This window comes from Xenopus laevis, chromosome 9_10S (assembly GCF_017654675.1).
Source record: "Xenopus laevis strain J_2021 chromosome 9_10S, Xenopus_laevis_v10.1, whole genome shotgun sequence".
In the NCBI taxonomy this organism is placed as follows: Eukaryota; Metazoa; Chordata; class Amphibia; order Anura; family Pipidae; genus Xenopus; species Xenopus laevis.
In genome coordinates, this window is record NC_054388.1 from 104,176,367 (window position 1) to 104,196,284 (window position 19,918).

The following is a 19,918-nucleotide window of genomic DNA, read 5'->3' on the forward strand; positions in this document are numbered from 1 at the left end:
TAAGCCATCCCGAGTATAAGCCGAGGTACCTAATTTTACCTCCAAAAACTGGGAAAGCTTATTGACTCGAGTATAAGCCGAGGGTGAGAAATGCAGCAGCTTCTGGTAAGTTTCAATCAAAAAATTGAGGGTTTCTGCTCCCATTGGAGGTGCCGGCGTCTCGTTTTTGGATGCCGGCGACCATTCTTGGACGCCGGCGAATATTCTTGGAGACTATTCTTGGACGCCGGTGACTATTCTTGGACACCGGCGGCTATTCTTAGGCGCCGGCAACTATTCTTAGAAGCCGGCGACCGTTTTTGCGCTTGACCCGAGTATAAGCCGAGGTAGAGTTTTTCAGCATATTTTGGGGGCTGAAAAACACGGCTTATACTAGAGTATATATGGTAAATTCTATATACCCATATCTATACTAACTATAGAGTTTAGTATCACAATAGCCTTTGATATTATGTCTGAAAACCCCAAACTTGACAGTCTACCCTCATATTTCCATCCCTCTAACCAGTTTAGTTGCACTTAGTCTCTGCACTCTCTCCAGCTCATTTATATCCCTCTTAAGGACTGGAGTCCAAAACTGCACTGCATACTCCAAATGAGGCCTCACCAGGGACCTCTAAAGAGGCAGAATTATGTTTTTGGCCCTTGACTTAATGCCCTTTTTTATGCAAGACAGAACTTTATTTGCTTTAGTAGCCACAGAATGACACTGCCCGGAATTAGGAATTTGGACTGTTTTCGTTGGAATTTCAATCTCCTTAGTCCATGCTGGCGCACTGGTGATTGCCTCTTACCAAAGAGGTATCTGCATACAAATCGACCCTGTGAATGATCCCCGCAGGCATCAAGAAAAAACATTTTAGGGAGGAAAAAAAACCTTTCCGAGGACGACAGTATCTTAACACAGAATGAAGCTTTAACTAAATGAATATCAAGCCTGCAAGTTATTTAAAGAAGTAGAGATTGTGGAAAATCCCGTGAGTCCCATTATTGAGCCAGTGCAAATCTCACTAAGTCTCGGATTCTGTTATTTGTTATTAAGCTGAAGCCTTTCCCTTACTCTCAATAACCATCCCCTGAAATGTGCTGTTTATCTGAACTCTTTTCCTCCAGCAGCGTTTGCGTCCAGCCATAAAAATCCTATTATGCTGTTTACATTTTCTGGCCTTTCTAAAGTTGTCCTGAAGATATCGAGTGGAAATTTACATGTTCATTATATTTTTTTTTCCCCCCCTCTGTTTTAAAGATATGCAGAAGGCCAACAGTTCATGAAAAATGTAATTGGATCTTCCAAATGCGAAAAGCAGGCAAATCCTGCAGCCAACGCGGTGCAATGGGAGAAGAGAACATCTGATAACCTGCAGCTAATGAATACATTTTTTAGTAGCATTTGTTTGTGTTCCATTGCAGTTCACATTAATTGTGCGTCATTGACTATAAAGGCCGTGGCAGATGAGGTGCATTTGATATTGTTTCCTGATAGGAATGCTAAACCATTTTTGCCTATGTATAAATCCTTGTTAAGGTGCCAACTAACAGATCTTGTGGCGTATGACTAACTTAGAGGCTTATGCTAATAAGAACAAACAGAGAACATTTCCGTGTTTTCGTTTAATTTTGGCCATGGTTGAAGTGCAGAATCTACCAACCATCCAATCCTTTTAAGCACAAAGACGATGCAGGCAATCCATCAGAGTCTAAAGAAGCTAATTACAAAGGAACCATATTCGTCTCAAACCAAATGAAAAACAGGACAAAAAACATCAATGCATTTAAATATTTTTGTAAATCCTCCGTAAAACCGATTTGTGAATACAAGACTTTGCTTCAATGAACATTCTGCCTGCCTGCAAGTTTTACAACAACATGGATGTTCCCAGCATGCTCTTAGAGGCAGATTTATTAAGGTTTGAATTGGAAATTAGAATTTTCTAATTTTGGTCAAAAAACAATTAGAATTCGACTATTTGCCACCGAAAACCTGCCGAGTTCATGTAGACGTCAATGGCAGAGGTCCAGTGACCCATTTGAAGATGTTGATGATGTCTTCTGAGAAAAAACGCTATTTGAGTTTAGTCTAATTTGATTCAAGTTTTCGGGTCGGTAATATTCGTTCAAGTTTTTCCTTAAATAAGATACTTTCGAGGTCATTTAAGTTCATTCGAATTAAAAAAAACTCCAACATTTCATTTTCTGAACTCTACTCTGACCAAATCCGCATGGGTTATTTCCCCTTATTTATCAATACATTTTCCCGAAAATGTGCGAGAAAAAAACTTGTGAAGAATTCGAATCGTATAACTTTTTCGGATTTTTGCCTGAAAACCACAAAATCTTTGGATTATTGCACGAAACCCAGCGCAGATCAGGATTTCTTTGTGACTTCTTCCATTGACTACTATGTCTGAGATGCCGGATTTTCGGATTCTGACTTTTTCCATCCTCGGGGTATAATAAATCCCGAAAAATTCTATTTTTTTCCACTTAAAATTTGGATTTTATAGTCAAAAAAACTGAAATTTTTCTAGTTTTTGCCATTAAGATTTTAATAATAATAACCCCCTAAATGTGTAGTCTTGCAGAGCATTTGTTTTTTTTTAGATGACCCATATTTAAAAGCCGGAAAGAGTCAGAAGTAGAATGCAAATAATTCAAATCTTTTCAAAAAGAAAAAATAAAGGCCAATTGAAAAGTTTAGTCATTCTATGACAAATTAAAAGTTAATTTAAAGGTGAACCACACCCTTAAATCTACAGAAGAAGATCAGATTTTTTGGTTGATAACCAATCATCTTGACCTTTGATAACACTACAGAAAACCCCAACAATTTGCACTTCTGATTCTTCTTTACATAAGAGTAGTACACACAACCCAGCAAATGAAACCAGGATATATAATACCAAGAATGCAAAATACTGGTACTGGTCCCTTTTTTCGAAGGAAGAAAAAGAATGTATAAACAACATTTAAAAGCATACAGAAGATAACATGAAGGCAGCCCTCATGTTATAAATAGCTTGAATACAGAAATAATCAATGTATGTTTTAGAAGTACAGGTATAGGATCCCTTATCCGGAAACCCGATGTCCAGAAAGATCCGAATTACGGAATGGCTGTCTCCCATAGACTCCATTTTATCTAAATAATCCAAATTTTTAAAAATGATTTCCTTTTTCTCTGTAATAATAAAACAGTACCTTGTACTTGATCCCAACGAAGATATAATTAATCCTTATTGGAAGCAAAACCATCTTATTGGGTTTATTTGAGGTTTAAATGAATTTCTAGTAGACTTAAGGCATGAAGACCCAAATTACAGAAAGATCCGTTATCCGGAAAACCCCAGGTCCCGAGCATTCTGGATAACAGGTCCCATACCTGTACCATCTGCTCTTTGAGAACTAGAACAGTCCATTTGAAAACTTCTTTTGATTTATGGTCCCATTAATCCATTATATTGGCAACATTTTGTGTCTGTTCAAGAAGAAATGTCTGATATCATCTATTTCATAAGTTGGCATAGACTTCTGTACATTTCCAGACAATGCAAAGTTGGATAGGACATGTTGCTATCTTGATCAAAGTGCAGTAATGATGATTATATTCTAGATCTTGCTTTATAGAAAGGTGATTAGCAAAAAGAATGCATAAAGGTAAGGACGTATAGAAGTTTAACCCAAGTGGGGGTTGAAGGGAAGACCAATGTTTTTCACTCTGTACGGTCGGTAATTCTGTGCATGCCTCTGCTTCCAAGAGAAGGAGTCTTCAAAAGCAGAGGAGGAGTGTACTTCCCCAGTATGACCTGTTTCCAACTTCTAATGGTTGCCCACATTTCAACCTGAACCTCCTGATCTGCAGGTAAACCTGAAAAATCTTAAAACTGAAGAGTTTTAACCCACAATTAAGGAATCGTGGAATCATTTTATGCCAATTACTACTCTTTATTAACGACTTTAGTAGATTACAAAATGCAAGCTTTCAGGACTGATTAGTAGCAATGCAATGGTCAACAACATTTTTGACATTCATTGATCTTAAGCCACCTTCACCCCACCTGAGACCAAACTGGCCGGCCATGATTATTTTATATATTTCACCTGACCTTCCCACCTCTGATGTCATCAGACATTTATGAAAAACAGTGGCACAAAGTTTTGGCTGTCAGAAAAAAGGGTTGTGATATGGCACAAAAGAATCTAGGGACTAAGCTGGTAGTGAGTCAGGGCCACCATCCACTAGAGGGCACAAACCCATTTGATCCACTGGAAAAACTTTGTTAGAGCGCATCAGTGCAAGATATTGACTCAGGTTCTTAAGGGTAGGACATGGGGGTATCGTTGATTCGCTAAGCGAAGCGAATTTACGCTAGCGATGTTTAATTTGCATACGGCGCCAAATTCAAATTTCAATGGAGGAATACATACAATCACTACAAATGCCTGGGAAACCTTCAAAACATCAAATAAAATTTTATTTTGCCCTACACATGTGCCCACTGTATAGTTAAGTTGCCATGAGTTAGAAAATGTAGGGGGGAAGGAGGGGAGCCCCAAAAAATGTTTCGATCTTTTTCAGCCTATCACTCATAATATAGAAAAAACGCCAGCGTTTTTTGGGACTTAGAAAATTTTTTAACTTTTTTTGAAGCAATCCCTATCTACTCTATTGCGCTTCGCCTGGTCTGAGGTGACGAAGGAAGTCTAGCGTAAAAGGTAGCGTTCAGTACAATGCGCGCATTAGTGACTTTGCGTAGTTACGTCCGTTGCGAAAATTCGCCAGGTGTAAGGGTGCGAAGTAACACTAGCGAATTTACGCCAGCGTTCATTAGTGATTTTGCGAAGTAACGAAAATGACCAACGCTAGCGAATTGACGCTAGCGTTAGGCGCTTTGGCGCTTAGTGAATTTGCCCCAAAGAGTGAAGTTCCGCCACTAGAGTGAAATTCCGTAGCTCTCAATTCATTTCTATGGGCTTTTGAAAGGCGTATTTATCAATGAGTGAAAGTGAAAGTTCACCCTTTGATAAATACGCCTATAAAAATCCCATAGAAATGAATGGGGAGTGACGGAATTTCACTCTAGTGGCGGAACTTCACTATTTACTTCACTCTTTGATAAATATACCCCATGGAGAGTAACCAGACAAAGGAACCAAAGAGTTTAGGGTCTATCGGGAAATAAAACAATGAAGTAAAATTTATACACTTTAAAATATTGCTCTTTTTGGATCAACAAGAATTGTAGCAGAGATTTCCCATGGAAGAGCCAGGTCATTTCTCGACCGCAGCTCCTAGGATACTCTGAATGATTTCCTTTGTTAATAGGAGCTTGGTAATACAAAGGGGAGTGAAAGAATGAGAACACGGCAGACTTAATTCAATACTACTGTATAAGCATTCCTTGTGCCTCTAAAGGGAGCCAATTATAGAGTTTGACCTTGCTTTAAAAGCAAGAATAGTAGCTCTGCGTATATATAAAATACAACTGATTGACAGGGACAGGTCTAAACTTAGCATTATCCCTAGAATGTGCTTTTCACGCTTCACTTACAAGAGAACAGTGACTATTCCCTAGAAATCTTGTCTAAAGAAGTAGGGCAACCATTGGGGTAGAGTCAACGTTTTAACTTTCAAATCCATCCTCAGGGAAAAGCCTAATAGAATATCCACGTCTTGGAAATAAAGGTATAAAATGGCTTTCCCATTGATCCTTATATACAGTAACTGGCTTACCGCGGGAGGGTTTGTGTTGATCTTCTTTCTCAAATAGTTCAACCATGAGTATGTTCCATTCTGTTTTCTGTGTTTGAATTGCAGGTTCATCTGTGCCAGTGGAATTCCACCACTTACATTTTCCTTGGTGAGTTGTAAGTGTTTCATTAGTTCATGAATTATTTCTAAATGAGTTAATTGCTAATGAATCAAAGATCATCTTCCAAGTACGACCCTCCAGGATTTAATTGTGCATTTCTCTTTGGATACAATGATATTAAATGAAGGCGACAGACTATGAGTCAGAGACTAACCAGGGTTGGTTGACTGGACCTGTATTTTCATATTTCATATTTCTAACTAATAACAAGTAATCCTAATAGGTCAAAAAAAATGTAATTCTGCATAGCTATTTTTTCTCTTCTAATCACTAATCACTGGCCTTTTTTAGATGCTAATAAGTATCTCTATTATTGTGGTTCTCGGAACAAGTGCACTATGGGAGCAATCTGTTTAATTATTGATCTATTTTAAATGCTAATTAGTGCAATTATCCAAGGAACATATTTCTAAAACATGGGAGCACAGTTAGCAATCATCACTTCATCTACTGCACATTACAGAGTGAGTTCATCAAAATCAGCTCTTCTGGTTCATTGATTAGCAGAGAGATAGAAAACTCTCAGTACATTCTTTAAGATTTTTAAAAATCATAATCTGAGATTGTAATATAGATTCTGAGGCCAGAGATATATTTTTAGGGGACCAAGCTAGGATGCCTGTTATGGGACTCACACTAGAGCTTCACAAGCATTGGTTGTAGCTAGGAAAGTAGAGATTAACTGATTCAACTCTGAAGTTATTACCTTCTGGGAAGGGACTGTGGCTGTGGGATAGCAGGTATAGTAGGGAGAGATGGTGTCTATAGTAACAGTGGATAATAGTCTCTGGGAAGGGAGTGTGACTGTGGGATAGCAGGTATAGTAGGGAGAGGTGGTGCCTATAGTAACAGTGGATAATAGTCTCTGGGAAGGGAGTGTGACTGTGGGATAGCAGGTATAGTAGGGAGAGATGGTGTCTATAGTAACAGTGGATAATAGTCTCTGGGAAGGGAGTGTGACTGTGGGATAGCAGGTATAGTAGGGAGAGATGGTGCCTATAGTAACAGTGGATAATAGTCTCTGGGAAGGGAGTGTGACTGTGGGATAGCAGGTATAGTAGGGAGAGATGGTGCCTATAGTAACAGTGGATAATAGTCTCTGGGAAGGGAGTGTGACTGTGGGATAGCAGGTATAGTAGGGAGAGATGGTGCCTATAGTAACAGTGGATAATAGTCTCTGGGAAGGGAGTGTGACTGTGGGATAGCAGGTATAGTAGGGAGAGATGGTGTCTATAGTAACAGTGGATAATAGTCTCTGGGAAGGGAGTGTGACTGTGGGATAGCAGGTATAGTAGGGAGAGATGGTGTCTATAGTAACAGTGGATAATAGTCTCTGGGAAGGGAGTGTGACTGTGGGATAGCAGGTATAGTAGGGAGAGATGGTGCCTATAGTAACAGTGGATAATAGTCTCTGGGAAGGGAGTGTGACTGTGGGATAGCAGGTATAGTAGGGAGAGATGGTGCCTATAGTAACAGTGGATAATAGTCTCTGGGAAGGGAGTGTGACTGTGGGATAGCAGGTATAGTAGGGAGAGATGGTGCCTATAGTAACAGTGGATAATAGTCTCTGGGAAGGGAGTGTGACTGTGGGATAGCAGGTATAGTAGGGAGAGATGGTGTCTATAGTAACAGTGGATAATAGTCTCTGGGAAGGGAGTGTGACTGTGGGATAGCAGGTATAGTAGGGAGAGATGGTGTCTATAGTAACAGTGGATAATAGTCTCTGCAAGGGAGTGTGACTGTGGGATAGCAGGTATAGTAGGGAGAGATGGTGTCTATAGTAACAGTGGGATAATAGTCTCTGGGAAGGGAGTGTGACTGTGGGATAGCAGGTATAGTAGGGAGAGATGGTGTCTATAGTAACAGTGGATAATAGTCTCTGGGAAGGGAGTGTGACTGTGGGATAGCAGGTATAGTAGGGAGAGATGGTGCCTATAGTAACAGTGGATAATAGTCTCTGGGAAGGGAGTGTGACTGTGGGATAGCAGGTATAGTAGGGAGAGATGGTGCCTATAGTAACAGTGGATAATAGTCTCTGGGAAGGGAGTGTGACTGTGGGATAGCAGGTATAGTAGGGAGAGATGGTGTCTATAGTAACAGTGGATAATAGTCTCTGGGAAGGGAGTGTGACTGTGGGATAGCAGGTATAGTAGGGAGAGATGGTGCCTATAGTAACAGTGGATAATAGTCTCTGGGAAGGGAGTGTGACTGTGGGATAGCAGGTATAGTAGGGAGAGATGGTGTCTATAGTAACAGTGGATAATAGTCTCTGGGAAGGGAGTGTGACTGTGGGATAGCAGGTATAGTAGGGAGAGATGGTGTCTATAGTAACAGTGGATAATAGTCTCTGCAAGGGAGTGTGACTGTGGGATAGCAGGTATAGTAGGGAGAGATGGTGTCTATAGTAACAGTGGGATAATAGTCTCTGGGAAGGGAGTGTGACTGTGGGATAGCAGGTATAGTAGGGAGAGATGGTGTCTATAGTAACAGTGGATAATAGTCTCTGGGAAGGGAGTGTGACTGTGGGATAGCAGGTATAGTAGGGAGAGATGGTGCCTATAGTAACAGTGGATAATAGTCTCTGGGAAGGGAGTGTGACTGTGGGATAGCAGGTATAGTAGGGAGAGATGGTGCCTATAGTAACAGTGGATAATAGTCTCTGGGAAGGGAGTGTGACTGTGGGATAGCAGGTATAGTAGGGAGAGATGGTGCCTATAGTAACAGTGGGATAATAGTCTCTGGGAAGAGAGAGAGACTGTGGGATAGCAGTTATAGTAGGGAGAGATGTTTCAATGTAGTCTGCATTCCCAGTGAAATAACATTCTTATTTGAAGGGTTTATGGTTTGCCACATGCACATGTAAAACCGTTTAATACAAGGCACTGGCAACTCTCAGACCATTCAGTTCTCCTACAAGGATACCTTTATTGTTTCTGTACTCGTTCAGTATTTAATAAAATAACAAATAAATAGAACTTACGAATACAACTTCCCATTATTGTCCTCCCTTCTAGGTCCTTTTAATGTGCATCCTCCCATTCTCTGTGTCTGTAAATAATGGGATTGATCAGTACTGTTAATCAGAGGTATAAGTAATGAGGGGAGGTAAATGAACTGTGCTGATTTATGTCCTGTCAGTGACTTGTTTTATAATGTAATTAGTGTAGGACACAAGACAAGGGCAATAGGGGGGTTCTCTTTATGGGGGGGGGGAGGGGTGATACGAAGGAAATTCTTCCCAGTGGTTGCAACTAAGTATTTCACCGTTAAACGAGTCATCGGTGGATATTTATATTATATTTATGCTAATCGTGGGGCTGTAAATTTCCACTTGTAGCCATTTTCTAAATAGGGAACGGTCAGACACCGAGTCAAAGTTTTAGTTTTGTCTCCAGGGAACATGATTAACTATAAAAAATAGTGAATAGTTTGCCACTAAAAAATGGCTTTATGTAATCATGTGGCGCCAGGAGAGCCAACAGCATTGACTTCAGACCCAAAAATGAAATGAAATCTTCCTCCGTACGTTTAAAGGGACAGCACCTCTTTACATATAAAAAGACAATACTTTCTTACATTTAGAGACATGGGAAAACATGTTTTTTCCAAAATGCATCAGTTAATAGTGCTGCTCCAGCAGACTTCTGCACTGAAATCCATTTCTCAAAAGAGCAAACAGATTTTTTTATATTTAACTTTGAAATCTGACATGGGACTAGACATTTTGTCAGTTAACCAGCTGCCCCAAGTCATGTGACTTGTGCCTGCATGGAACTACTTTCTGACAGGCTGTTATTTTGCCTAATTAATGTAACTGAATCAGTCTCAGTGGGACTTTTACTATTGAGTGTTGTTCTTAGATCTACCAGGCAGCTGTTATCTTGTGTTAGGGAGCTGCTATCTGGTTACCTTCCCATTGTTCTTTTGTTTGGCTGCTGGGGGGAAAGGGAGGGGGTAGATATCACTCCAACTTGCAGTACAGCAGTAAAGAGTGATTGAAGTTTATCAGAGCACAAGTCACATGACCAGGGACAGCTGAGAAATTGACAATATGTCTAGCCCCATGTCAGATTTCAAAATTGAATATAAAAAAATCTGTTTTCTCTTTTGAGAAATGGATGCAGAATTCTACTGAAGCAGCACTATTAACTGATGCGTTCTGAAAAAAAACATGGTTTCCCATGACAGCATCCCTTTAATGATACAATACATCTTTACATTTAAAGAGAAACAGGCAGCATTGTACTTTTCATCACTGTACTTCACGCTTTGTCTTTGTTGAGCCCTCACTCTGAACCTTGAAAGGCCATGTAAAAGAGTGATACCCATAACAACCTATAACATTCAGACACCCACTAAATGGGCCATATATATATATACTTGCAGACACCGGCACATTCTAAAAAAAGGACACATATAGATAAATATATATAGATATATACAGTACATGCTAGCATTAACAAAGATTCACAGATGTTTTAGAGGGTTTTTTTTATCAACGGTTGAATTTTAGAGTAATGTGATTTTTTTTTAATAAAGAAAAATATTTTTATTCACTATTCAAATGGTATTTTATTAATGAAAAAACATGAACGTCCAAAATTCGATCAAATAGTCACGACCTGAAAACTCAAATTGAATTCAAATCACTTGACTTTTGCACATCAAATTTTTTTTCTCCCATTGGAGTTCATGGGGCGTCATTTTTCGAAGCGAAACTTGGCAAAAATTTGACTCATTACTACTATTAACATCTTCAAATGGTTTAAGGGACCTCTGCCATTGAGTTCTACATGAACTCGACAGGTTTTAGGTGGAGAATATTCAAATTAGAACTGTTTCCAGGGTCGGAGTGTGATAAATAGGGATGTAGCGAACTGCCGATTTGGTGTTCGCGAACGCCGTTCGCGAACACCGGCAAAAAATGCGAACGTTCGCGAACAGTTCGCGAACTTCGAACACCCGCTAAAATCGTTCGATTCGAACGATCGAAGGATTTTAATCGTTCGATCGAAGGATTTTCATTCGAATCGAACGATCGAAGCCATTCGATCGAATGCTTTTCATTCGATCGAATGCTTACAATCGTTCGAACGAATGGAAATCGTTCGATTTTTAGTGGTCGAAGGAATTCGAATGGTCGAATGGTCGAACGATCGAACGCGAACTCAAAATGCGAACGTTCCCAAACGTTCGCGAACATTCGGCGGACGCGAACGGTCGAAGTTCGTGCGAACTAGTTCGCGGGCGAACAGTTCGCTACATCCCTAGTGATAAATCTCACATTCAAATTTGAGATGGTGGTTTTAAATTCGAATTTGACCAAATTTTTTTTCGAGAATTTGAATTTACCATTTGAAGCTTAGTAAATCTGACCCTAAGTTATAACTATCTTAAAGGGATACTGTCAGGAGAAAAACATTTTTTTCAAAATGAATCAGTTAATAGTGCTGCTCCTGCAGAATTCTGCATTGAAATCCATTTCTCAAAAGAGCAAACAGATTTTTTTATATTCAATTTTGAAATCTGACATGGGGCTAGACATATTGTCAATTTCCCAGCTGCCCCAAGTCATGTGACTTATGCTCTGATAAACTTCAATCACGCTTTACTGCTGTACTGCAAGTTGGAGTGATATCACCCCCCCCCCCAGCAGCCAAACAAAAGAACAATGGGAAGGTAAACAGATAACAGCTCCCTAACACAAGATAACAGCTGCCTGGTAGATCTAAGAACAACACTCAATAGTAAAAACCCATGTCCCACTGAGACACATTCAGTTACATTGAGAAGGAAAAACAGCAGCCTGCCAGAAAGCATTTCTCTCCTAAAGTGCAGGCACAAGTCACATGACCAGGGGCAGCTGGGAAATTGAAAAAAACATGTTTTCCAATGACAGGATCCCTTTAATGTATTATGTTGAGTAAATGGAATTTAAAGAGCATTCCATCAAAAATATAGTGGGCATTTAAAGGCAGTTAGAGTCCGGGGGATAAAGCTACAAACCTATGGTCACAAAAAAATATCCAACTTGATTTTTAAAATGTCATCAGAGATTAGAGTAAACAATATAGAAATTCAGATTCAATCCCAGAAGGTGCAAGAGAGCACACACATGATCAAATGTAAAACCTGACAGATCAAATGCTTTTAGGCAGAGATCAGAGGCTCCTTATGTTGTTCCCAGAATGCAGACCTTATATATAATGTATAATATTTGTTTCCTTACAACTGACTGAACAAAAGTGAGTGGTTAGGAAACCTGTGGCACCAGAGCAGTTTGCTTATAAAGGAATTAAAGTCCACAAAGCAGACTGGGTCTATAAGAAACCACCTTATCTTATTATCTTCAATAGCCTAACACAAAAATAATAAACAGACCTGAATTCTACATCACCAGCTTTGTTTCACATTCAAAGACTGGGAACTGGTTGGACAGATGAAATCGTTTAGCTCACTTGGGTTTACAACCTGAAGTAATGTACTCACATTGCCCAACAACAGAACCACTCCTTATAATATAGCCCGAGGCTAGTTTGATCTACGTGACTTCAGTCTTCTTGAATTGATTCTACTTGAATTAAGTCTTCTTGGGTTACTCCTACACAAGTTTATTCTACTTAGACTTCTTTGGTTTTCTACTTGAGTAGAAAATCAAAAATGAATATACTTGAGTTTACAAGATAGTTTACTTGAATTCATTCTACTTCAACCTAGTCTGCATGAGTTTAGTCTTCTTGACTTTAGTCTTTTTGAGTTTACAGTAGTTTACTTGAGCTCAGCCTACATGAGCTCAGTCTTCTTAAGTTTAGTCTACTTGAGCTGAGCCTACTTTAGTTCATTCTACTTCTTGAGTTTGGTCTTAATGAGTTCAAACTACTTGAGTTAAATCTTCTTGAGTTGAGTCTACTTTACAATGGAAATATTCAGTGAAGGGTCAACAAATTAAGAAATATATTGTACATCCTGTAGTAACAGAAATATAATTGATTTGTTTTCATTGAAAAGAAGAGGGAGAGGGAATCCAATCAGCATTTACAAATATATACAAGATCAATCTAAAGATTTGTCCAAGGATGGTTTACTGTAATGTTGGCCACTCAAATATGTTTCTGTTGTATCAGCAGAGTTGGCAAGTGCAATATCTGAAGACAATAAATGTATCTGATCAACCAATTGCAATTGCTCTGAAGTAGATTTACGAGAACATAAAATGGGTCTGACGAAAATTCGCCAGCGTGACGTAATTTCGCCGATTTACTTACTTTACTGGCGTAAATTCACTAGCGAAGGAGATAGACAGTAGTGCTACTTCGCACTCTAACATCAGGGGGCCCATTTACTAAGGGTCAAAGTAAATTTTCGAATTAAGAAACTTCGAATTTTGAAGTAATTTTTGGTTACTTCGACCATCGAATAGGCCAAATTCGACTTTGATTCAAATTGAAAATACTTCACAAATTCGACCATTCGAAAATCGAAGTACTTTCTCTTTAAAAAACTTTGACTTCGACACTTCGCCACCTTAAACCTGCCGAATTGCTATGTTAGCCTATGGGGACCTCCTAGAACCTATAGCCAGTATTTGGCTAAGTTTTGAGAAGTCTAAGGATTTTTTTGTAAAATCATACGATCGTACAATTCGAAGTAGGATCGAAGTATGATCGACTTCGAATGTTGGACTACCCTATTCGATGGTCGAAGTTTTTTTCACTTCGAAATTCAACCCTTGATAAATCTGCCCCCAGGCGAATTCTCGCTCTTGTGAATGGACATAACTACGCAAATTCACTAAGATGCGGATTTTACTGAACGTTACCTCTTGCACCAGACTTGCCTTCGCCACCTCAGACCAGACGAAGTCCAATAGATTAGATAGAAGTTCCTCAAAAAGAATTTGAAAATTTTTCTAACTCCCAAAAAACGCTGGCGACTTTTCAGTTTTTTTAGGGTACCTGGCTTCCCCCCTACATTTCCTTACATATAGCACATAAACTATACACTGGGCTCATGTGTAGATCATTATAACAACTTTATTTTATTAAGGTTCCCTGGGCTTGTGTAGTGTAATGTATTTGCTGCAACATATACGTAGATTGAAATTTAACTTCCCGACGTATGCAAATTAGCCAACGCTAGCGCAACTTCACTTTGCTTGCCGAATTAACATTAGCGAATTTCCGCAGATTAGTGAATATGCCCCTATATATGGACCATGTAAATATACACTTGCAGCAGTCAATAAGGGGTGAGGGCAGTAACTCTTAAAGGGATACTGTCATCAGAAAACATGTTTTTTTCAAAATGAATCAGTTAATAGTGCTGCTCCAGCAGAATTCTACACTGAAATCCATTTCTCAAAAGAGCAAACAGATTTTTTTATATTCAATTTTGAAATCTGACTTGGGGCTAGACATTTTGTCAATTTCTCAGCTGCCCCAAGTCATGTGACTTGTGCCTGCACTTTAGGAGAGAAATGCTTTCTGGCAGGCTGCTGTTTTTCCTTCTCAATGTAACAGAATGTGTCTCAGTGAGACATGGGTTTTTACTATTGAGTGCTGTTCTTAGATCTACCAGGCAGCTGTTATCTTGTGTTAGGGAGCTGTTATCTGGTTACCTTCCCACTGTTCTTTTGTTTGGCTGCAGGGGGGGGGGAAAGGGAGGGGGGTGATATCACTCCAACTTGCAGTACAGCAGTAAAGAGTGATTGAAGTTTATCAGAGCACAAGTCACATGACTTAGGGCAGCTGGGAAATTGACAATATGTCTAGCCCCATGTCAAATTTCAAAATTGAATATAAAAAAATCTGTTTGCTCTTTTGAGAAATGGATTTCAGTGCAGAATTCTGCTGGATCAGCACTATTAACTGATTCATTTTGAAAAAAAAATGTTTTTCCCAGGACAGTATCCCTTTAAGGCCTGGTGACATTTGGAGACAATGTTGTGGAAACCCAAACATGCTGGAAAGTAGGGCTGAATGATGGCTGCTCCTACAAAATGTTCTTATATCTATTACCATGCAGTCAGCTAAGGGGGGTCCTGAACAAATATTGGACCTCAAAGTGTTTAACCAATATGGTGTGAAAACCACTTAAGTTAAATATTCATTTTATTGTTACTACAGAGTTGTTAAACACTCAAATTTTCATATATTTTTTTTTGTCAAAACAAATTCGAATTTAAAAGCACCAATTTGAATGTAAATTTGAATACGAGATTTACCCTCGACCGTAGAAACAGTTCTAATTAGAATATTTGCCACCTAAAACCCGCTGAGTTCATTTACAAGTCAACGGCAGAGAACCATTTGAATATGTTAATTGCTTTCCTGACATTTGAGGTTTTTTTTTTTCAGAAGAATACTCAATTGAAATTTGTTTCAAATTTTTGGGTCGGGACTATTCGATCGAATATTAGACCTTCAAATTTTTTTCATAAATAACCTCCCATTCCAGATGTGAGTACATTCGAATTTGCTAGAGTAAAAAAAAAATTCACATAAATTCAAAATTTGACCTTTGATAAATAACCTCCTTCATGAAAAGCAGGAGCTGCTGTCTTAGTAAGTAGGTCAACTTTTGAGTACTGCTACCCGTGTTCTTTACTGGCTAAAGGTTTGATATAATAGAAAATAACAGATTGACTATAGATCACACTGCGTGTCTACTGCTCACTCAACATTACCACTGCCCATAATTCTCTCTGTTAAATGAATTCAGATATAAATCCAAAGTAATATTGTTAAAAACTCAGCTTAATCAAATAATTTATTGCACATTGAACATTTGGTTAGCAAGTCTGGAGCCACTAAGGCTGGAGCCTGATGAGCTATGCTATTTTTTCTTACCATGCAAGAGAGTTGTAGGATAGAAATTACTGTGCGCTGTATCACTGATTGGTGCTTACCTGGATTACTGGTTAATACTTAACAAGGGCGATTAGAAATCATAGAGCTGCCCATCACCCATCTCTTTGTAAAAGATGATCCAGTTTTGCACAGATATTATAGATTGAGTTGGCCTCATAGGCAGGACTCCTCTATATTTGCAATTGCCAATTGGTTTTCATTTTTTATTATTTGTGGTTTGTGGATGAGCAATAAAAAGCTGCAATAACAATACGTTTGTAGCCTTACAGAGCTTTTGATTTTTAGATGGGGTCAGTGACCCCTGTCTGAAAGGTGGAAAGAGTCAGACGTTGACGGCAAATAATTAAAAAAAAAATAGATAAAAAAAATGAATTGAAACGTTGCCTTTGTGTCTTTTAAAAGGCCTACACAAAAAACATATTGAACTGGAATGCCCATATTCAACAATTAGGAGTTATTTACAAAACTCCGAATTTATCAGGCCGGTCTAATTGGGGCAAAACTCAAATTTTTGGGATTTTATGCGCTGGAAGTAGCCCGCAAATCTGATCATTTCGGGCTTTGTGGGTAAAAATATGAAAAAATTGGGGCTTTCTTGGGAAAAAGCTCAAAAAAATCAAGCAATTTATACCCCCCCCCCCCGAAAAAATTGTATGATTTGGTTTACCCGAACCGATTAAATCAAGCTTTTTACATAATTAATAAGGTAAAATCAGGTGTGAGAGTTTGGTTGTGGTGTTTTTATATAAATAATGAGATAAATTGGGATTTTAGTAAATAACCCCCTTAAAGGGGAAGGAAACCTAGTTGGCTCAAACCCCCCCCCCTCCCGTGTGTTGCCCACCCTCCCTCCTCCCCCCTGGCCTACCCGTCCCGCTGGGCAAATGCCCCTTACTTGTTACTTTCCCTTCTGCGCAGGTCCAGTCCAGGGAGTTCACAGACGACATCTTCTTCCATGCGATCTTCTTCCTGCTTTGACCGCCGCATGCGAAGTAGGAGCATTTCGCCGGTACGATCTACTGCGCATGCACCAAAAGTACATCGCGCAGTAGATCGTACCGGCGAAATGCTCCTACTTCGCATGCGGCAATCAAAGCAGGAAGAAGATCGCATGGAAGAAGAAGTCGTCTGTGAACTCCCTGGACTGGACCTGCGCAGAAGGGTAAGTAACAAGTTAGGGGCATTTGCCCAGCGGGACGGGTAGGCCAGGGGGGAGGAGGGAGGGTGGGCAACACACGGGAGGGGGGAGGGTTTTTGCGCCAACTAGGTTTCCTTCCCCTTTAAAGGAGGAGGAAAGCTACCAAAGCATTTTATTGCTAATAGAATAACCACAGTAGTGCAAGCTATAACACTATATTTCTTCTGCAGAATGCTTTACCATACCTAAGTAAACAGCTCTAGAAGCTCTCTCTGTTTGTTTAGGATAGCAGCTGCCATATTAGCTTGGTGTGACATCACTTCCTGCCTGAGTTTCTCCCTGCTCACTCATAGCTCTGGGCTCAGATTACAGCAGGGAGGGGAGGGGAAGAGAGGAGCAAACTGAGCATGCTCAATCCCTAGCCCTGGAGATTTAAACTGAAAACAGGAAGTCTGATACAGAAGCCCATGAGTACACAATAGAAGGAAAGAAATGTGGTGTTTCTTTTGACAGAGGACTTACTTTGAGGGTTTACTGATGTATTTATATAGACCTTTCTGATAAAGCTTACTAAGTTTTAGCCTTTCCTTCTTCTTTAAAAGTGGTTTCAGTAAAACCAGACACAGCAGACCTTTTCAACAACAGTGCCACTCAGTATATGTATTATTCTTAGCTTATCAGTGTTGGACTGGGGGGGTCACAGGGGCTTCCACCTCATTGGCATGCACACCTACCCCCAGGGCTCTCTAACACAGTTGTGAGGTCATTAACGGATGCCACAACACCCTTCCTCCCGCATACCTTGTAGTCTTGTTGCAACCGCAGTTGGGAGGAGAGGACAGGGGACCTTGCAGATGTCTCAGGCAGGTCTGGTCTGGTAGACCTGATTTATAAGAAGGGTAGCGCTGCAGTAGGAGTTGCTTTTTAGCAGCCATTTAGTTGGCTTATTATGGTAATTCTACCTGGCACCAGCAAACATCTTGGAAATACCACAGGTCCAAAGACCCCAGATAAACATGTCGCTTCCTCTTTCAGAACAATTCTACCCATTTGCTTAATACAAGATCCTAAGTTGTCAAAGAATAAAATCTTCTGTAAATTTTGAAAATCAACACATTTACAACAACGCCTCCTAAAATCTATTCACGGCAAGAGCGGGTCAAGGTGCTAAGCTGCTATGTTTTAGTTCTGTACCTAAGGGAATGTCTGTAAGCACAATAAGAGGGATTTATAATTCAATATAAGCCATTAAATGCTGTGGGATGAATTCTTAAGATAATCACTGTTATTGATGTCTCCTTGTCTGATTTTCATTTGCCAAAGTAATTTTCCTCTCTCTCTCTCTCTCTCTCTCTCTCTCTCTCTCTCTCGTTAACTTTCATTCTTGATAACTGCACTTATAGACACTTCTCTTCTCCCTCTTTGTCACTTATTTTCTTCTTCGCATATTTTATCCTGAATATAATGTGGTTGGTTGTTTAAAAGAAAATCAGTTGTGTTGGAACCACCTAGTTTTGCTTTTTTTTTTGCTTTAATTAACTTTTGGTAAGCCCACCCTTAATTATCTTGCACCCAACAGAGCCAAAATCCCTAAGGTCTTCATGTGACCCGAACCCATAGATTGTGGGGCACATTTATCAAGGGTCGAATATCGAGGGTTAATAAACCCTCGAATTCTACCCTCGTATTTAAATCCTTTGAATTCGAATATCGAATTTGAAGGATTTAGCGCAAATCCTACGATCGATCGAAATAAAAATGAATTAGAATATCGAATTCGAAGGATTTAGCGTAAATCCTACGATCAATCGATCAAAGTAAAACGAACAATAAAATCCTTCGAATCGAACGATTCAAATGATTTTAAGCGATTGATCAAAGGAGTTTTCTTCGATCAAAAAAAGCTTAGAAAAGTGATGGGGAAGGTCCCCATAGGCTAACATTGAACCTCGGTAGGTTTAAACTGCCAACGTATGTAGTCGATTTTTTTTTTTAAAGAGACAGTACTTCGACTATCGAATGGTCTAATAGTCGAAGATTTTTAGTTCGAACCATTCGAATCAAAGTCGTAATCGAAGGTCATAGTAGCCTATTCGATGGTCGAAGTACCCAAAAAAATAGTTTGAAATTCGAAGTTTTTTACATTGGAATCCTTCACTCGAGCTTAGTAAATATGCCCCGAAGTGTAGCCTGACACTAGCATCTAGTTTTGTATAGAAAAAAAACCAGTTGTACCACTAAACCTGTGTGGAACAAGGGCAACATACTTTGGGGGTTATCAAAATCTGTTTTTTTCTGATATTTTAGGTAAAAAAAAGTCCAACCAAACAAGAATCCACGATTTGACCTTATTTGTCATTAAAACAAACTTGATAAAATCGGTTCTGGAAAAAAAAGGGTTTTCTGCCCGAAATGCTCAAAACCCCCACATTTTTTGAAGTTTTGGCTGAAATTCAGCGCAGACCATGAAATCTTCAAATTTGAAATGGGACCTTTGACATTGACTTCTAAAGGGCATTGACAGCTTGAAGATGGAGCATTTTTGGATTCAGACTTTTAGCAGCCTCGGGATATAATAATATAATATGATTTTTAAGTAAAAAAAACCTGAAAATTTGTCTTACCTGAAATTTTCCTTTTCTTTAGTCCGTAAGGCAGCGCATAATGGGTTAAGGTCTGATCCAACCCTGGTAGGACAGAAAAATAATACCAATAAGCAGAGCCTATATTAGGCCCCTCTTACAGTGTTAATTGTCAAGCTAAATATGAGGAAGAAAATGAGACACACACAATCAATGCTGAATACTTTATTGGGAGGGCAACAAAAAAATGTTGCTGCCTTAGGGACTAAAGAAAAGGAAAATTTCAGGTCAGACAAATTTTCAGTTTTCTTGTCATTCTACAGGCAGTACATAATGGGACTTAGCAAGCTAATAGGGAGGGATTATAAGGAAACAAAAAAAGACTCCATTAAACTGCATGAAGGGCTGCTTCAGGAATTCTGCTGGCAAAAGCCGCATCTTGAGAGGCTGCTGAATCCA